The sequence below is a fragment of the Condylura cristata genome, unplaced genomic scaffold (genome assembly GCF_000260355.1).
Source record: "Condylura cristata isolate star-nosed mole 26May11 unplaced genomic scaffold, ConCri1.0 scaffold00015, whole genome shotgun sequence".
Taxonomy (NCBI): domain Eukaryota; kingdom Metazoa; phylum Chordata; class Mammalia; order Eulipotyphla; family Talpidae; genus Condylura; species Condylura cristata.
Window position 1 is genome coordinate 9,125,347 of NW_004567116.1, and position 6,949 is coordinate 9,132,295.

Here is a 6,949-nt window from a genome sequence, read left to right on the forward strand (position 1 = left end):
ACACCCAATGACTGCAGAGCTGCGCTTGCTTTATGAAAATTGACTGCCATGTACACCTGGTTTGTGTGCACTTCTCTGTGTGAATAATGTACTTTAAAAGTTTATGTAAAAGATATCCCCAAGCCCCCTATTTGTATTTTAACTGAGAAAACACACCCCTGCATTACAATTTGCCAAGACTTTGGGGAGCATTAAATTTTGCAACAGTACCTGGTCAGATTTAAATGTTTGGGATTAGACATACATTGTGCTAGCTGGGCATGCCAAGCTTGACCCCATGTGCTTTATGTGATACAGAGGTTGTAAAAAACTTATTACAACATTATTTCAATAAGAGGAAGTTTATGTTATTGCAACAAACCTGCACCCTAACTGATTTAACTTGGAAGGTAGCAGGTTGCTTACTGCAGTTTAATGCTATTTTTTGGGTTGGAATTTGAGATGTAATATGTTTATAACAAGGTTTTACTCAAAAAGGTATACTAATTAGTTCTTCAGATTCCCAGTTTTCAAAGGTCACAGAAAAAAATAATAAAATGATATGTATTTGTCCAATGTAATGCAGTTTACTAAAGGCCAGTGATAACATTTATCCAGCATGTATAACACACATGATCTCATTTAACCTCCATGACAATTCTGTGAAGTCGTATGATCATTTCTGCACTTTGCACATCTCAGGAAGCTGTGGCTTGTAATAGTGCATCATTTGCCCAAGGTCAGCCCAGGCCTCCATGGCCCGTGTTCCTGATTCCTCAAGAAGCAGCCCCACTACCTCTCATTAGCAGCTTGGGCTCTGGTAACAATCCAGTGGATTAAGCATTATTGTTTTCCCCCATTTTGAACAAGGAAATAGGCCCAGAGAGATAAAGTGATTAGCTAGACGTTTGCAGAGCCCAGAATGAAGCTCAGGTTCTCAGGCTCCAAATCTGTATGGCCTTCCAATAGATAACAGCATTGCTCAGGCCCACAATACAATTTATTTATGTTGATAATAGATAAACTAAAGGTGGAAATAACAAGATGATAAAATTCTTTCAACATCCCCAGTCCTGAAGGATCTCCTTGTGATACTTTTAGCAACTCAGCAGCTTTAAGGCAGACATTTCTAGAGCTCTAATTGTACCTAACTTAGTTTTTAACGACAGGGCCAGCCTAGGACCGAACCCACCCCCCACCCCACCCCCATGTAAGCCAGTTCCTTTCAGAAAAGGAATTAACATCTGTTTCCATGGAGCAAAGAGTCACACACAAGCAAATACACACCTAAATCTAGCCACAATGTTGGGTCTGGTCCAGTGGTTCTGAGCCCTCCCTACTCCCCTTCCATGGTCATGCCAGTTTACTTTCTTCCTCCCAGCCCCCAACCAGCAGGAGATATTTTGGCAATGTTTGGAGATACTGTTGGTCGTCACAGTGTGGAGATGGAACCACTGGCTTCTTGTGGGCAGAGGCCAGGGCTGGTGCTAGCTAAGATCCTGAATGCATACCTCCCAGGGATGGGCTCCTCCACCCCCATACAACAAAAAGTCACCTCATCCAAAAGGTCAATGGTGCCAAGGTGGAGAAGCTTTCGTTTAGTTACTTCTACTAAACACACACACCTGAAGTTGTTTAAGATTAAACTGACCTTGGAGATTATGGCCAAGTAATGCAACCTAAGGCATACTCCAGGGAGCCAGCTGCTAATCCACAATATTTATTTATTTAGAAGTTATACAGGACCCATTTCCAATTATGATTTTGGCTTACCATAAATGCACATACAAGACAGTTAAAGTGAAGAATTTTAAAAGATCAGTAACTGTTGAGACAGTGGGGAGAAAAACGTACATTCAACTTCCGCTAGTCACTGGGGATTTTCTGTCATAATTCTTTAAAAATCACATTGATTTGTCTCCTCTACTTATTTAAGTGCTGTGTTGGTACAAGCCAGGTTTCATTTATTCCAGACCAGTAAGAATTGGAAAATAAGACTTGAGAAACTCCAGTAGTTGCCTCTCTGCCTCTGTGGAGAGGTAGGACTGTTAGGTTTTCAGAGTTCAAACCTTCTTAAGGTTGACCTTTTAAGAGACAATGAGATTACTTTTCAGTCTGAAGTAGGAAAAACGTAGTGATTGAGCAAAAGAAGGATGAGGGGGATTGGATAAGAAAATTGCTCAATTAGTCCTTTAAGGGGAGGTGTTTCATTACTTTGAAATACTGCCAAATTCCAGAGCTTCATTCATAATCATATACAAATACAAGTACAAAAATTCCTTAACACCCAGGGATATGGTGGGTGCCATGCTACTGCACAACTGTCAAATAAGAAGAAGAAACATTTTTTTTTAGTCTCTCCTGTAACACGTAATGCTCCATATACTACTATAATGTATAATGGCTCTGTAATAAATTTCCTATATTCACAGTATCTGCATATCTCCCACAGGGAGCTAGGTATTTTATCTTGCTTTTTAAATTGAGATATAATTGACATATTTAATATTAGTTTCACCTGTACAATATGATTTGTCTGTTTTGTCATTTTGAATGACTTTATACATTATCCAATAGAATGTCAATGTTAATTGAATACCTAGATTCCAACCTCTTACCTTACCAAAATAAAAATTATAAATATCCAATAGAATGTCAATGTTAATTGAATACCTAGATTCCAACCTCTTACCTTACAAAAATAAAAGTTATAAATAGTAACTAGGTAAATGTAAAACATAGTGACTACAAAACTGCAAGAAGAAAATTGTAGGTATATATATATATTTTTAAGATTTATTTATGTATGCATACAAGAACTGGGGTACAGACCAGAGATGTGGGAGGTGAGAGGATTCACCAGAGACAGAGTGAGGAACAGAACAGGCTGATTGACTGAAATACATACACTGCTGAGGGGAGCAGCGGGCAGGACAGAAGTCTGCTACACCAGTAGGTATATTTCTAATCTTGGTCTTCTTAAAGCATGAGAGGGCAGGGATATATAGGAAAACACTGATAGATGTGACTACTTTCATAAAAAGTATATCTCTGGGCCCTCCCTGGTGGCGCAGCGGGTTAAAGCACAGCACTAAGAAGCTGAAGCCACTTCCGCATGAGTTCGATTCCCGCCTGCCCCGGAGGTGACCACGTGGCGTGGCAGACCTCTCCTGACCCGCCCGCTGCTCCCCTCAGCAGTGTACTTTGTCGATCTGCCTGTTCTGCTCCCCACTCTGTCCCTGGTGAATCCTCTCACCCTCCGCATCTCTGGCCTGTACCCCAGTTCTGTATGAATACATAAAATAAAATAAAAAACCTAAAAAAAAATTATATCTCCAATAGACTATGAGCTTCCCCTTTGCTGAATAGGGTTTTGATGGCTGTTGAATGTGATTTTTGTTTTTTTTTTTATAACTAGGTAGTAGGGGAGGAAATTCTAAGCTATTTTACACCTGCTATTGTTGTTATTTTTTAAAGATTAGCTATGCATACAAGAACTGGAGTATAGGCCAGAGGTGCGGAGAGAGGGTGAGAAGATTCATCAAAGACACAGTAGACAACACAGCAGGCAGATCCACTAAAATACACTGCTAAGGGGAGCAACAGGCAAGACAGGAGAGGTCTACTGCTCCAAGTGGGTCACCTCCCTGACCAGGGATCGAACTCATGCTGTAGTGGCTGCAGTTAGCTTCACAATACTGAGACTTAACCCCTTGTACCACCAGGGAGGCCCTACACCTGCTATTATTAATATGTAACTTATGTGTAAAAGTTGAAGATTTACTTCAAAAGTGCTTCTGATGATAAGCTTCCAATTTTTCAACTAATTGAAGAAGTGGGGATTTTCACTAATTTATTTTTTTTCTTTAGCACTTATGCCATTTAGCCTTTTCAACAATTACACCAAGTATTTTCTTTATGTATGAGAAACGCCAGGGTTCATAAAGTCCAAGTACTTTGTCCAAGGCCACACAATTAGTGTCTGTGGACATGGGACACTGACACCTAGAGCTTGAGAAAGTCCCACCAAAATCTATCACATCGCAATCCCACAACCCTGAGTTACTGTAGGGAGACATCTTGGGTCCTATATTTTACATCTGCATTGATAAGATACTAACGCTCCATGTATTCCACCCTTTTTCCAGAGTTTACTCAGAAAATGAATTTGAGGGTACAAAGATCTCTTATGCAGTCCACGAGCCAGGCACCATGATAAAAGCTTTGCATGAATTCTGTCTTCTCAGCTGCCCTATAATGTAGGTATTGATACCTACTTTGTAAAAGAGGAAACTGAGGTTCTGAAACTTTCCCAAGGCACCTCAGTTTTAAAGGAGTGCACATATCTTAGGTGTCAGAATCCAGGTGGGTTTGGCTCTACTCCTCTCCACCATTTTAGAGAGAGTAGGAGGATAGAAATGGAAAAGTATTTTAATTTTACATAAGTATCTAAAACATGATTTTGAATGTCACTAATTTTGTTTTAGAAACATTTTAACAACCAAACACCTCCTGGCATAAGAAGTTCAGTGACTCCTCAAATTTGGGCTTCTAAAGCTGGGGTCGGCACATGGACACCTGGGTGTCCAATCCTGCTCACCTCCTGGCTGTGAGGCCCAAGAGCTAAGCTTGTTTTCCCATTTTCCTATTGGGGAATAAAAATCAAAAGTATATTTTGTGACACAGGAAAAGCACATGGAATTCACAAATGTCAAGGCCCATACATAAAGGCTTTAGAAGAACACAGCCAGGCTCATTTGTTTACATATTGTCTGTGGCTGCTTTTGTGCTACAAAAGCAGAGAAGCTGTGACAGAAAACTGTATGGTCTACAAAGCTAAGATATTTACTATCTGGGCTTCCCTAGAAATACTTTGCTGACCTATCATCTATAGCATTTACACAGTCGGGCACAATCTGAACTTCTAATTTTTTTCTACAAAACTCTGGAAAATTTTGTACTCCCTGCCCCCCAGAAAGAACGCAAAGGAAGCCTTGCTCAAAAAAAAAAAAAAAAAAAAAAAGAGCAGTTTTCAGTGTCCAGTCAGTCCAGCTGATCTTCTCCCTCATCTTCCCCCCCCACCACCACCTTTTTAAATACATTAGAGTTATCTCTAAGATGGTAAACAGGGTCTTGCTACCCAACTTGTCCTTCCGTTATTCATCTTGACTGCGTTATGGGTTTAGTTTCACAACATTATGAGTTCATCCAAGCTTCTTGAATCATTTATAGGGATTTTCATTTCGCTCTCAAACTCTTACACACTTTCTCCGCTGTGATTTTTTTTAACATAAAGCTCAGAGAACTAAATGGCCTACACATGTAAAACAAAGCCCATACTTTATTTTTTAAAAGCTATTAGAAACTAGAATTTCTAAAAATTGCTTTTTCTTGAGAAACTAAACTTAATTTTGCAGGTCACAGAAGTAAGAAAATCCCTTCATAGCTAATGATCTCAAAGCACCTCTGGTGGAAATACATAACAAGGTAAAGAACGTCTATTTATTTTTAAATATTGTTTATTTCTTGTCGGAAATACTATTTGATGGAAAAGATGTGACTAGTAACAAATAGAGTCCAAGGCTATTTCTGGTTCTGCCAATGACTCACTTTGACTTTGGGCAAATCATCTCACCACTGTTGCTTTTTATCTGCAAAAACTGGACTTCATGCCTATGGGAGTTGCATGGCTAATCAATGCCTGAAAAATGCGTAGTGGCAGATGCTACAAAAGTGCTGAGCCTTAAAAACAAGACCACCCCCACCCCCCATTTGTATTCAGTTGAGGTTGGGGTTTATTGTTATTTAACATTCGAAGGCCGACACTATGTTAAGTCCAGCGTGCTGCACAGAACAGATAACATCACTGTCCAGTAGGGATTTAAAGAAAAAATTTAGGATTTTGGACTTTTCTTTATTGTGGTTGGGGGTTATTTTAGAATCCAGTAGAGGACATCCATACAAAAACATTAAGCTTTAAGTTGAAAACTACAGATTTAAAAATCTAAATCAACCCCTTCCAAAAAAAAAAAAAGAAGAGAAAGGCCCTCCCCCGCCCCGCCAAGAAATGTCTCAAAACAAGAATTCTTCTGATGTTTTTTTTTTTTTTCTCCCTGCAGTTCTCCATGTTACAGTCCTTGGAGGTAGAATAGGCATAAAATACTTTCACTAATAAAATATGACAAACCGCCGGATTATACGTGGCCGATTCCCAGTGATTGCCCTGCTACACAAAGCAGAAAAGTAAATGCCATCATCCCCCTTAGAACAAAAGAATTTAGGAATAAAAAACATGGAGAGGGGGGAGAAAGCAGCAATAAATAAAGGTGAGCGAAGGACCCAGTCCCCCGCCCCTCCCCGAAGCGAGTGTGGGACTAAGTACGGCTAATAAAGTGGTTCAAGGGTAGTTATTTGGAAAGGGGGCGGGGTGGCGAGGGGAGGGAGCGGGCGAGCGGCGGCCGGGGATTGCATGTTGCATTCGACTTGAGGCTGCATCTTTCTCCTGTTGCCTGGACCATGCTCCCCCATTGCAGTGCTTCCCGTGGCTTCTCTTCGCTCGCGCCCTCGCGGCTTTTCTTTCCCCCCTCCAAACTGCTGTTGCACTGGAGGGAGTTGGGGCCGCTCCGGAGCCCCTTTGCAGCTCCTGCCGGCGGGAGGGGGACTTGGGCTCGGGCCGCGGAGTTGGGGGGGCCGCAGCGGCTCCGGCCTCGCCTCGGCTGCAGCTACCGGGGAGCCGAGCTGCAGCGCTGCACGGGCCCATCATTGCGGCGGCACCGGAGTTTGGCCGCCGCCGCTCCGTGCTCAGCCCCATCACCGCCGCCGCCGCCGCTGCCGCTGCACTGGAGTTTGGCTGCTGCTGCCCTACTTCACTCTAGTTTAGTTTCACTCACTTTACATCCGGGTTTTTTCCCTAGGCAATGGGGGCCGCAGCACACCCCGTTCCTTAGGCAAAGTGAAATAAATTCGCCGC